This window comes from Alosa sapidissima, chromosome 22 (genome assembly GCF_018492685.1).
Source record: "Alosa sapidissima isolate fAloSap1 chromosome 22, fAloSap1.pri, whole genome shotgun sequence".
Classification (NCBI taxonomy): domain Eukaryota; kingdom Metazoa; phylum Chordata; class Actinopteri; order Clupeiformes; family Clupeidae; genus Alosa; species Alosa sapidissima.
Window position 1 is genome coordinate 1,005,896 of NC_055978.1, and position 14,208 is coordinate 1,020,103.

Genomic DNA, 14,208 nt, shown 5'->3' on the forward strand with positions numbered 1-14,208 from the left:
ATGTCTGTCTATCGTTGCACTCGAAGAAAACTGGAATGTTTCGTTCGTCCTTTTCAATCATCCCGGTTGTAGCCTACCCTTTGGAGCGGTCGCTCTCAGTGTTCTGATGGACATGTCGAGATTAAAGTCCATATGATATGTCAACTTTATTCTCAAAATGTCAAGTTTAATGCAAAAATATTTTTTTTCCTCATGTGTGGCCTTAATACCCCATCGTATCTTCCTCTGTCATGCTTTCGATTGAGTGTTTTAACAACGGAGCAGCAGGAAATAATTGAACCCATTTAGGCCTAAATGATAATATACTCTTTTGATCCCGTGAGGGAAATTTGGTCTCTGCATTTATCCCAATCCGTGAATTAGTAAAACACACTCAGCACACAGTGAGGTGAAGCACACACTAATCCCAGCGCAGTGAGCTGCCTGCAACCACAGCGGCGCTCGGGGAGCAGTGAGGGGTTAGGTGCCTTGCTCAAGGGCACTTCAGCCATGCCTACTGGTCGGGGTTCGAACCGGTAACCCTCCGTTACGTATCCGTCAGTTAAGCTGTTTAAACCTGCTTTTTTTAATGCTGCCTAACACAATATCCAGCTCAACTATAATTCTATACACTACTTCAATCATTTGTATATTATTTTACGCATATATTTAATTTGCGGGAGTGCAGTGACTCATCTTGTGAAATCAATCATCTTTTCTCTCACACTCGCAAACACACCTCTCTCATCCTGCCCGCTTCTGCATAGCGCTTTCAAAACATGTCCTTTGTGGGAGTGCAGACCTCTACACTGTTGCACTAGCGATTAAAGGTTCTCATAGCACGATTGGGTGTCCCTTCCTCCCGTCAGAGCTAGTGAGCGGAGCTGAGCGGTGCAAATATCCCACTCCTCGCTCAGGTGGCTGTTCACTCGGCCGCTCCTCTGCTCAAATTCACATCAGGCCGCTCTGCTCAATTTCGCTCCCCGCTCCACTTAAAAATCCTCTCGCTCCAGTTAAATCGCTCCACGCTCGCTCCAATTTAAAAGAGGGAGAAATAATCTACAAGCCGAATTGTCACCTAACGGTGTGTTTCCACACAACGAAATTCCGCGTCGCTCTCATTGAGGTTGAATGGAGACTAAATTCGCCCTAGTTGGGCGAAATTAAAGCGAATCGCCGAGGCAGGCGAAACAAAGTTGGCCAAAGTTTAACTTTATTTAAATGAGGACCATTCGAGAACCAATCAGGTCCGCGTCTTTGTGTTTGGAGGCGGGAGTTACAAAAAAGTCTGACCAAGATGGCGGAGACTACCTGAGCTGTAACACAAACATTTGTATGTGATTAGAATGTTTCTACACGAACATTGGCACTTGTATCAACACGAATTGTGTTTTATATGCCACACGAACTTAGTCAGAGCACATACACCACTAAATAGACCACTATATATGTTAGTTTAAGCACTCGATCTTTTTAGCTAGCTGACAGGCGAAATGCTAGTATTTTAGGACATTGGATTGCATTGTAAACCTAGCTAGACAGCTAGGCTACATGCTGCAACACAGGTATGAAATATATTATGTCTTATTGACCTTGTTGTTTCTATGAACATGAATTGTTGTTTATAGGCAACATAGTCTTAGTCGAGTCATAAAGACCCCTGGATATCTTCATTAAGTACTTAAACGTTTGAATTAGCTGATTAGCCTAATTAGCTCGCTTGCCACCACTGGCTAGACACTGCAGTCAAAAGGTTAGCGGTTTCGGCGTCACGCCCCCGAGGCGAAATTTCGCTGGCCGAAAATCGCGAGGTGTTTCGCTGTGTGGAAACACACAGAGAAACACCTCGCGATTCTGGTAGTCTCCGTCATCTTGGTCAGACTTTATTGTAACTCCCGCCTCCAAACACAAAGACGCAGACCTGATTGGTTCTCGAATGGTCCTCATTTAAATAAAGTTAAACTTTGGCCAACTTTGTTTCGCCTGCCTCGCCGATTTGCTTTCATTTCGCCCAACCAGGGCGAATTTCGTCTCCATTCAACCCATAGACAGCAAAAGAAATGGACGAACAGACTCGTTCTCAATGGGAGGGCACTGAGTCATTTTTCAGTTGGTCCCCCCAGTACTGTGCAGACTCGCACTTAACTTTGTGACGTTAGCCATCGAACTGAATCTTGTAACTCATATGATAGATACACATAAATTCTTCTCACACTTCCTTCGCCTTCAAAGTCATCAAAGTTAAACATTTATTTATGTATTATTATTAATATCATCCTCACAAGTGATATCAAGTCGTGTTAATGTTGAAACTACCACACATGATCATCTTCAAAAACAGTCATGGTAAAACAAAACAAAAAAGTTATAGCCTTGAAGCTAATCTTCTTTCCACTTTTCTGACCTACGGTCAATCTATCGAAAACCTCTGAAATGATTATCGTTAGACTACCTAACGGTAAAACTACTGTTTTTCATTAGGTTTACTTGCCTCTATGCTTTACCTTGACATACAATGCTATTGTAGGCTACATAGCTTTGTTCACGAGTTTCCGTGCTGGCTGGACTACGCTTCTTATCCAGACAATACGGTTATCTCCCTTCAGTGCGTTAGCTTCCCTTCAACCGGACATGCTAAACATTCTTCTTACGGGAACCTAACGTTACGTACGAGGTAGTCGAGTCTTGTTTTGCCTTTTATTGTTTATGTAGATAACACAGAAGCTAAAATATCGGCACATGATATATGTTATATGAAGTTATGGGAGTTCAAAAAAATCCTAAATGAATGGGCGTTCTATGGGGTTAGCAGAGAGTTGATAACCACCGCTACATCGATGCTTCTACTTCCGGGAATTCGCCTGCCCCCTTGATTCAACCTCAATGAGAGCGACGCGAAATTTTTACAAAACTTAAATCCCAAAGAACGAGCAACGGCAATTTCACTCATAGGACATTTACTTTAAAAGATAGGCTAATACAATACTGATTAGTTAGGGGAATTGTGTAATTTTAGGAACGGTTCATATAGATTTTTGCAACTGGTGATTTTATACTTGCTAGGACCCCATTGAATACAAAACAACCTGTTTCCAATGTTTTTCTTCATTTTCAGTGCCAAAATTCAAGATGGCGGATATGCGGAAAAAAAATATAAAGGCTTAAAGTGGTCAACTTTTTGATAAATATACACCTAATAAGGTAGACAAGTAAGATACAGACTTTTTTCAAAATATGTATTTCATCATTTGCCAAAAAAATGGAAAAAATGAAAGCAAAAAAAAATCTGCATCTTGTTTCATTATTGAAGAGTTCAACAAAACATTGTCATTGTCACTCAAGTATTTATCCTCACCACTGTCACTGTCTTTTTAATAAAACATCTCCTCAGAGCCATCTCCTCAGAGCCTTCACACCTGCAAAGTTGCGTGAATGGTAAGTTGTTACTCTTGCAAGAACACCTTCTACTTCATTGGCTGGCAAGACAACAACACTTCACAAGTTCCACAACAGCCTCTGGTGCTGGTGGAAGTTTTGATAGAACCCATCAACAATTTGTCTCCATCCCAGTGATAGTGAGTCAAGAATCTTTGGAGCAGGCACTGTAGCTTGTGCCCAAACATTTGCTTGCCTGTGTGCTCTCAGAATTTCAATTTCAATTTAATTTCACTTATAGAGTCAAAACATTACACAGGTCTCATGGCGCTTAACAGAGTGTTAAACATTCAGACAGAGTAACAGGGGCGAGGAAAAACTCCCAAGAATTGGAGAAACATATAGGATGAAACCTCAAGCAGATCCACGACTCAAGGGCCTGACCCATCTGCCTGGGGTCAGTTACAGGACAGTAAGGTCTATATACAGAGAATAGAACATGGTATTTAGAGCCATCTGAGGTATATGTTACAAAGTGGTTGGATGGTTACATAACCAGTATGATAATGCATGAATCCTATTTAGTGTTAAGTTCAAATAGTCCAGTGTAGGGGATGAATTGTCCATAGGAATTAGGAGTTGTCATCGGGCAAGTACTGGGTCGCTAGGCTGCACGGGCAGGAATCCGAGCATGGGGACAGCAATAGGCAATGGTAGGGCCATCATAGGGATGGGATTTCCCTAGTTCCCAAGTTTTTCCACTCCCAGGTTGGGTTTTAGAGTTTTAAACATGTTCCACCAAAGGGCTTTAGCTGTTTGAAAACCATGTTTTGAGGAGCTGACACAAATTTCTCACATCCAGCTAACACGTCTGGAGATGGATGAGGACCTACTACAAGCCTACATGACTTAATTGACTTGAAACAGAAACCTTTCCTTTCCCACGGGATTAACGGTAAATGGCGGGACAAACGGTTGACTTTCAATTTCCAGATAGGATACCCAAAAGATCCACCGACTCTATACACGATGTGATTGGCCTGACCGAAGTTTGGTTTTTCCACCTCACAAGTCAAGAGAGTTGCAAGACTACCCTGGCTGCAAATTACATTTGCTGCCGCTATGGTGCGTCAAGATTTATAGGCTGAGATGTATCTTTTGTCAACGTTCTCCAGTGCCCATGATAATGAGACTGTCTTTGTTGATGTCTGGTACCCTGCGAAGGGCAAGCGTCTGTGTGACATTTGTAGATATGTGGGGTTTTGCCAAAATGACTTACTGCTACTGCCACCTTTGTGTGTGTGAACCGGCAGACCCCCACCCCCCCAATGTATGTTCATACATTCACATTACATAGCCATAATTATTCTGCTCTTATAAGGTAACTGCTAATACACTCTACATATTTATATTACTGTAAACCTCTCTACCTTATACCTTACTGTAAATCAACTGTATACTACTGTCTACACTGCACTATATTTCTTGACCTGTCTATGCACCACCTGTCTATAATTTCTATATCACATTGCACTTTTCTCCTTTTTTGCACTTCTGGTTAGACGCAAACCACATTCCGTTGTCTTCATACTTGTACTCTGCAATGACAATAAAGTTGAATCTAATCTACTCTAATCTAATCTATTGTGGTGAGTGCAGAACATTACTTTAATTCAAATGATTATTGGGTTATGTGAAGGAAACTTTTAATCAGTCAATGTGTTTTTCCGGGTATGCCAATAAATAGTACCCTGGAAATTCTGAGTTCTCGCGAGAGCACAATGGAATTGTCTCTGCGAGACACTCTGGCAAGGAGCAATGATGCACGTTACTTTTACCCCAACATTCCGGGGAATCAGCTAAACTGATGAAGACAGCGCTGCAACGTTGGAGGACAGTACACATTGGTCGTAGTGTTATCCGATTGCGTCGAAGTCCAAAATCATTCAGAGTAAACATGGTCTAGTGTTATCCAATTGCATGCAGTAAGATTTTGAAATGCATGCTTGTTGCTGCCCCTCGAGTTTGGCCATTACATTGTTCTTGGCCAGACCCTTAATCTTTCTAGATTTTCAGGGTCTGGATTTTCCAGGCTAAATAAATAGCATAATGGTGGTTACACCCATCACTGGTTGATAATCATGACATCTCATGTCACCCATGGTCATATTTATTACCTAAGTCATTCAATTTTATTAGAAAATGTATGTATATAATGATAATACCCAACATATATCCATTTAAAATGTTTAAAAAGGCAATTATTTCCAATTTTTGGTGATATATCCGCCATCTTGGATTTTGGACCTGTGTAGTCCGGGGGAAAATTGGAAACAGGTAGTTTTGCAAATTATAGGGTCTGAAGAAGTGAAAAAACATAATTTGCAAAAATATATATGAAATGTTCCAAACACCTTTTTTTGCTACATATCGCCCTGTACTAGATAGTTCAACAACGAACAAGCTTGGCAACATCAATACACATAAGCTTTAAACTAAAGTAATCAGTGTGATTAATTGCCTAAAGAATACAGGCTTAGCATCCAAGTTTTACTTCAGGCGCCTGCTTGGTATGAAGCATTCAAATTGCTCACGTTTTTCTTTGCTCTCCGTAGCACACATGTTTTCGCGAAATGTGTCTTCTTAATTTCCAAAATTAATCTTTACTCATTGGAACAGTGTCACCACTCACCACATGGTCTTGTTGTACATTGTTAGTATCTAGTTCTTTTATAGGAATAGTACGCTTGTAGTCCCTGTGACTCAGTTTCCTTTCTAAAATATTTAGCGAACTCCATTCCCATCAACAAACTTATTATGGCCAATATCTTTGAAATTTAACGGTCTTGGTTTCATTAGGAAGACATGAATTCTGGGTGGATTTGGGCATGCCTCAGACTCGTGGTGTGAGCGGTATTGGAGCGGAAGAGAGCGGCCGCTCCGGCCTCTAAATTAAAAAGCGTTCCGCGCTCCAACAAAATTCCATCCGCTCCGCTCACTAGCTCTGCCTCCCGTGCAACTGAAACGGTCATGAATGCGCATCTCGTCGGTGATTGGCTGGAACAGTTAGTTATGTTTCATGGTCTAGAGACTGTTTTTTGGAGCCTGGGTTGTCCACAGGGACAGCGTTTTTTTTTTTACAGCGTATGCGGTCAACAGGCAGCTAGTGGCTCATGAGTAGATGTTTGCTATACAGCTGGGAAAATAAGTATTGAACACGTCAACATTTTTTTCAGTAAGTATACTTCCAATGAGGCTATTTGCATGACATTTTCACCAGCCATTAGTATTCACTCAGATAATCCACCCATATAAAAAAAATCCAAAACATTAAAGTCCATAAGTAGAGTTATGAGTAAAAAAGTGGAATGGCACAGGAAAAAAGTATTGAACACGCTAAGAAAAAGCAGTACACAAAGGCAAGGAATGGCAAGGAACAAACTGGAAGTTGTTAGAGTAATAATCCCTCCTATCTGTGCAAATTAATATAAGCTGGGTTAGTATACTGATGGGCTATAAAAAGGTTTTTCGTTACCAAGGTGTCACACAAGAAACATTTCATGATGGGTTAAAGCAAAAAGCTCTCCCAAGACCTTTGCAGCCTTATGCAAAACATATCAATGGAACTGGTTACAGATGCATTTCAAAACGTCAGAATCATCCAGTATAAGTATAAGTATACTCTTTTGATCCCGTGAGGGAAATTTGGTCTCTGCATTTATCCCAATCCGTGAATTAGTGAAACACACTCAGCACACAGTGAACACACAGTGAGGTGAAGCACACACTAATCCCGGTGCAGTGCCTGCAACAACAGCGGCGCTCGGGGAGCAGTGAGGTGTAAGGTACCTTGCTCAAGGGCACTTCAGCCGTTCCTACTGGTCGGGGTTTGAACCGGTAACCCTCCGGTCACAAGTCCGAAGCCCTAACTAGTAGGCCATGGCTGCCCCCATTAGAACCATTATCTGCAAGTGGAAGGAACATCACTGAATCATCATCCGGCCATACACAGTATGCTTTATCTTATAAACTGAAGACTTAGAGAACCTTTGAACAAATTATATAGGTTATTGAAGGCACTAGGCCTGTTCATTTTCTCCATATAGGCTTTTCTAACCTTTATTGAAGGTGGAACAGTGGACAAAGACAGTAGGCAGGAAATGAGTGGAAGAGAGACCATGGGAGTGTGATTGTGAAATGACGTCGGTCTAGGCTTGAATCTGAGTCCTCATGGGCACTTAACCAGTATGTAGCATGGGTCCTTCTGTTTGCACCACAGCTGTCCCCGCCTTTGACGTTACCTCATGCAGTTGCTCTCTTTTTGCTGCACCAACACGTACTCTGATGGCAGAACTTTGTCCTAATTGGCTCTCAAACTTCACTGACGGATATTGTTTTTTTTTTTTTATCAGATCCGTTATCTCCTATTCAATTGCACTTTTAGGAGTTTAGAAGTGCTCAAGTATTTCACTCCTCTGCCATTACTTAGACAGTGTTTTAATCAAATTAAATATTAACCGCACCAGTGCATTTACCACGGTGCCCAAATAGCCTAATGGAGGGGTTCTCAAACTTTTCCAACCCCCCCCCCCCGACATCTAGGTGATTATAAGAACAGCTCACACAACTCTCATTGGAAGGTGCAGCAACTTCGGGTGAGATCACAATTGCATTGACAATAAGCTTAACTTCAATGAACATGTCACCATTACACAGAAACGTGCACAACAGAGACTGTATGCAATATGCAAACTAAGATCACTGTATGTTGCCCCCCATCTCCTTCTGCTACTCTACAAAAGCATCATCCAACCCCTTCTACTCTACTGCTCCCCCTGTTTCTTCACCATTCTAAATGTCACCAGCAAGAACAAACTCATTAAAATCTCACACTTAGCATCCAAGATAATACAGCTTCCCACCCCCAGCCTCACTGATGCAAATGACAGCCACCACACGCTCTGCACGCACCATTGTAAGCAGCCCTGACCATCCCCTGAACCGGTTCTTCACCCTACTCCCATCTGGCCGCAGATACAGAGCCCTGGACTGGAAAAAAGCGCACTTTAAAAGTTGTATACCCTCAGCAATCACTGCACTAAACAAACTCCTGTGACAATTACCCATTCCCCCTATTCTTTTGTGTTTTATGTTGTCTGCACTGTCCACCTTTTTGCTTGTATTGTGTTGAGGAGGGAGGGAACGGGGGGGGGGGGGGGGGGGGGGTGTTATGTGTTATATGTTATATGTATGAGGCTGTGTACATCCTGCATGGAATGTAACAATGACATGTGTGAAAAAGAATATCCTTATAGGACAATAAAGACTCTATACTATTACAACCAGAGAATGTCTAATAACGTAGACGGGCTAACAAGACGAGAGCAATAACATGATGACAGGGAAACAGAGACGCTTGCCAGCATCATTCAACAAGCACATTGAACAAGGAAAGTAGGCTACAACTTCATTCACAAGCAAAGCAGATAGTTCAAAATTGAGCATACAAGTTAGAAAAATCTATAGCATTCATTTAGGCTATGTTGCATGGACAGATGGCTGGATGAGTAAAACAAATTCTGTCTGTCTGTCCGTGTGACATTGAAGCCTAGCTTAAATAGATCCATATAGGCCTAGCCATTGCCGTAAGGTTAAATTGTGTGTAGGCTACCCTATGGTGAAGTTGTAATCAGACAAGCAGTGCAAAGCAGCTTTAGGTTGAATAGGTTGAAAATGACTGCTTTTTAGCCACCTGATGCTCATTCTGGTGTAGGCTATGACAAGATAGTATACAGAAGTGTAAAGTATATCAATTAATATGCAAGTAGCCTATATTAAATGAAATATATTTAAATTAGACTCTTAAAAGTTGCCTATATGAGTAGGAGAAAAGAAAACAGGTATAAAAGGGCCATCACCGGGTTTTTTTTTTTTTTGGGGGGGGGGGGGGGGGGGGGTTGCTCTGTTGGTTTCTATCATGACTATTAGTTTGTAGTACACTTTGTGTGTTATCTGCTTTCCATCTTCATTTTGGAGTAAAGTGTATGCAGGGTTTTAAGGGGAAGTTTTGTTTCCCGTTCTCTTTTAAAGATCGGATGGGGTGGCCCCATACATACCTTCGCTTTGGGCCCCCAATTTGCTAAATCCGCCACTGTCATCACTTCCCCTGAACAAGACTGCCTGCTCACCACACACTCACTCTACCCCGAACCACACAGCCCCCTACAGTTCCTTCAGTGGTCCTTCGAGCTGGAGGATTGAATGAGTGATACCATGGCAGGCAACAGTATGGAGTTATAAGAGAAAAGTGAGTTGGATCAGAACGCTCCTTCAATCATGTCCTGGACTGCATCAGAGACTTTATCCAATCATGTGCGAGAGGGGCGTCCACCAGACCATTATGGATTCCTGAACGCTCTAACCACTGAGCCAAGCCAAAAGCCCAGGCTTCCAACTCAGCGGTTAGAAGCGTTCTTAAAGCAACGGCAGCGGCTTTGCAAATAACGATGTCCATAGACAAGGTAGAATATGTTGCATGAAATTACGATGTATTGCGACATTTTTCAAGTCAAATTTGTAGTTTCTTATGTCTCATTCTATCGAACTACAGATCCGCTACCCGATCTGGCAAACTTACATAGTGCGGTTATAGCCGATAGAGGGCCACGAAGCGAATGCAGAAGTGCCGTTCACCCTGTTACGAGTTGATGAACCACGGAAACAATTTTGGAAACATTATTTTAAGGTACAAAAACTCTTTGGTGTTGCTTTCTTAAAAGTTAGGGCTGTGAGGATTTACACGGCAACTAGCACACTAGCTCAGTCTGCCTCCGTTACATAGGCTCTATTCAAAACTGAAGGGAGCAACTCGCTGCCTCCCTGCCTAAGTAGAGAGCTGTCTCACTAGACATGACTTCAGATTGAATGTATCTTTTAAGAATGAGCATAGCACTCTAGAATCTTTGGTTAACACTACGGTATGACTTTAGCAAAAGCCAGAATATTAAACTAAACTAGCTTACTGAAGCTAGTTCTGTACGGCAGACAAAGAACAAATTTTAAAAACTGTAGTAGTAATAATAACAATAATAATAATAATAATAATAATAATAATAATCCTTCAGGAAACAATAGGGATTTAGCACCTCCGGTATCAGGCCCTAAAAATAATGCAACACATGAGAGGTAGGAAAACTATTAGTGCAGTAGATTAATGGCATATTTCAAGAGAATCATTCAAATTGGTATAGAAGCATGAAATTTGGCACAGATACTCTCTAAGGGTCACTTTTTTGGGAAAAAGGCGCTGGCCACCCAAAAATTCAACATGGCGGCCATTTTTTTCAAGATGGCCGCTATTTCTGTCAAATGTCATTATGTCAATCGTTCAAACAGTGATGTCCCTCAAAAATTAAAAATGACAACCATTTTTCAAGATGGCCGCCATTTCTCTTGAATCCTTACATCAATTTGTCAAATGGTGATGCTAGATGTAGTTAGATAGCCGCACCTGAATTGACAGGTTGTGCCAGCACGGGAGAGCCGAGCCAAGGGTAAGCGGGGCAATACATGACTTGTTCATGTATGCTTACCTGGAAGGTGTACAGATCACACGGGACTTAAATGGCACTGGATGAATGATCTGGCTAGGTGTAGGTGACCCAAACCTAGTTGTACCCCATTCTTGAATGTGTACTATGTCTATGATTGAGGTGGTAAAAGGATAACCCCTCGGCCTTAATCAGACAACAATCCCCCAAAATGGCAAATGAAAATCCCATGTCAGCCAAGAGATCAACTGATTGAATGAAATGTTGGCCAATGGGTTGCATAATCTCCAGATGTAAAAGTTTGCCAATGGGTTGCATAGCCTACTCAAATGTCAGTAAACCAAGTCGGCCTACTTTCATTGCCTAGGTAGGTTAGCAACACCAGGCTGAGAGATGCAAGTAAGCAGATCATTCCAATAGTACCTCGGACAAAATTTGTGATGTGTTCAAATTTAGCTTCACTTTCTATAAAATCCAATATGGAGGAAGAACAACTAAGGCCACTGACACCATATCAAATTACACTACGGTTCTGGCCGAATGTTCCAAAGTTGGAACGGTGTCGATATCTCAAAAGCTCAAGGAGCAGGAGCTGGCCCAAAAACCAGGCTGACGGCTAATAACAATAATAAGAACAATACTGTGCGTTGCTTTAGCAAGCACACTAATAAAAAAAGGCAGAAAGACAATGGGTGCCTTTGCAGCCATCTGCTTGGCCCCCAATTTTGTTTGTCTAGTGAGATAATGACATTTGGTAGCCTACTAGGTTTGAACTGCTTGATTAACTTTGTTGATGCTGACTGAACATTGAGCTCTAGAGAACATCGTTTAAGACATTTTTGGATTGTTTACTGTCGGGAACTTTCCTGTATTACACGCCAAAGTAGAGTCGGAACTTACTGGCCTAGCCTAGGCTATATTTGGCAAACTCAACTGGCAACAGGCTATTATTGACAACCATAAATCAATCCCATCATACATGCAGGCTACCTTCAGCCAAACTGAATGTTCCATCATTACATTTGTAATATTGGATTACACACTTTTCATTCTTTAATTTCATTCTTAAAATGCACTTCTATTTTAACGTGGGTTAAAAGCAACTTGGCTCAGGTTATTAGGGCAAAAAGGGGGACATGGGACATTAGCAAGAGACATCGGAGAGGGGATATTTGACCTAATATTATCAATCTTATCAATACAAAATTATAAAAAGGTTTCACACTCATCAGCAGAGGATGCCAATACAGTGGCAGGAGTAGGATTCAGGAGGCGACCAATGGTATTACAAGGATACAAGGAGGTTTATTTGAACAGGAATCTAGAATTGTTTTGATTGGTGGCAATAAGGTTTGGAAAATACTGTGATCTGGCATCTTTGACTGCTTTGTAAAGGAGGAAGTGAGTTCTTTCAAATGTTGGTAATGAACCAGAAGCTTAGTGGCTTTCCATTTGCGTTCAGTTCTCCTACAGTCTTTTGAGGCTACGCATTTCATTAGTGATCCAGGGATATTTGTTGACAATAGGTTTCCTCTTAGTTTTAAGAGGGGTAAACAGTATCTAGTATGGTGGTGCATAACTCATTAAATGTGTTAAGCATGTCGCCTGTATTTTGTAACCCATCAGCATCAGGTATGGTATTACTAAGTTTGATAAAGAAAGAGGAGAAATTGCAGGCAGTGTCATCATTAAAACTGTGAAAACTAACAATATGTGTGAGAGGTGGAACAGCAACTGGGAGAACACTGTCAAAGATGAGACAGAAGTGGTCTGACACCAATAGGTTTCACTAAAACATTGTTCAAGCCAAGAGAAAAAACTAAATCTAAAGTATGCCCATGGTTGTGAGTTGGTCCTAACACATGCTGTAGTAAATCAAAGGATTATGTAATTCATCTCAGAATTCATCTGAGTAACAATTTGTGGAGACATCAACATGAATATTAAACTCTCCAACAATAATAATCTTATCATAGTTGAGAATGACAGAAGATAATGAAAATTCCATTAAAAATGCTGCCATGCAATGTTTAGGATGTCGATAAACAACAATACAGAGCACAGGGACATCACAGATTAATTTAAACATAAAAACCTCAAAAGTTGAGAAACTGTCAGTGGCAGATGGGCAACATTTAAAACAATCTTTATAAACCCACAGTTCACTAATACTTTTATGCTCTCTCTTTCACCTGCTGTCTTAGATTCTCTTTCCACCTGCACCGACACTGGGGATCTACTTACTCTTGATTAAGTAGATCCTCAGATCTATTCTTGATTCTGTAGCTCCTTTAAAACAAAAGCGGTGTAAATCCAATAGGTCAACTACTCCTTGGCTAAATTCCACTACCCGTTCGCTCAGAAAGGCTTGTAGGAAAGCAGAGCGAAAATGGAAAAAAGATAAACTACAGGTCTCCTATGATATATTTAGAGATTCTCAAATAACTGTCAAAGCAGCAAAGGCAGCTTTCTATGCTGAGCTTATTCACAAAAATGCTCACAGACCAAAAGTGTTGTTTAGCACAATTAATTCTATCATAAATTCTCCTACTACGATGTCCTCTCTTCCTGCTACAACAGAAACCTGTGAGATGTTTCTCAATTTCTTTATTGACAAAATTGACAACATAAAGTCTCATATCACACCCTCAATTTCTGATCCTGCTTTGTATCAGTCTGTAGTTTGCCGCCTCTAACAATTCCAACCAGTCTCTTCCTCACAGTTGTCAGACGTGGTCTCTCATATGAAGCCTTCTTCTTGCCACTCTGATATTCTTCCATCTCACCTTTTCAAAGAAGCTTTTGCGGCTATTTGCCCTTTTATCTTGAGCATCATTAATAGCTCCCTGGCTAATGGAGTAGTACCCTCTGGCTTTAAACACGCAATTGTGCAACCTCTCCTGAAAAAACCTTCCCTTGATCCCATTGATTTGAAAAATTATAGGCCCATTTCTAAACTGCCCTTTCTCTCTAAGATCTTAGAAAAAGTTGTTCTGTCACAAGTCTCTTCCTATTTAAACACCTCTAATATCCTTGACAAGTTTCAATCTGGTTTTAGACCACTTCATAGTACAGAGTCTGCCTTACTTAAGGTCCATAATGATCTATTGCTCTCTGTTGACTCTGGCTCTTGTGCCCTATTGGTCCTGTTAGATCTCAGTGCTGCTTTTGACACCATTGACCACAAGATCCTTTTAAAACGCCTGGATGTTGAAGTTGGTCTGCAAGGCACTGTATTAAATTGGTTCAAATCTTACTTAACTGATAGATCTTTTTCAGTGCATTTAGGCAATGCTTCATCGTC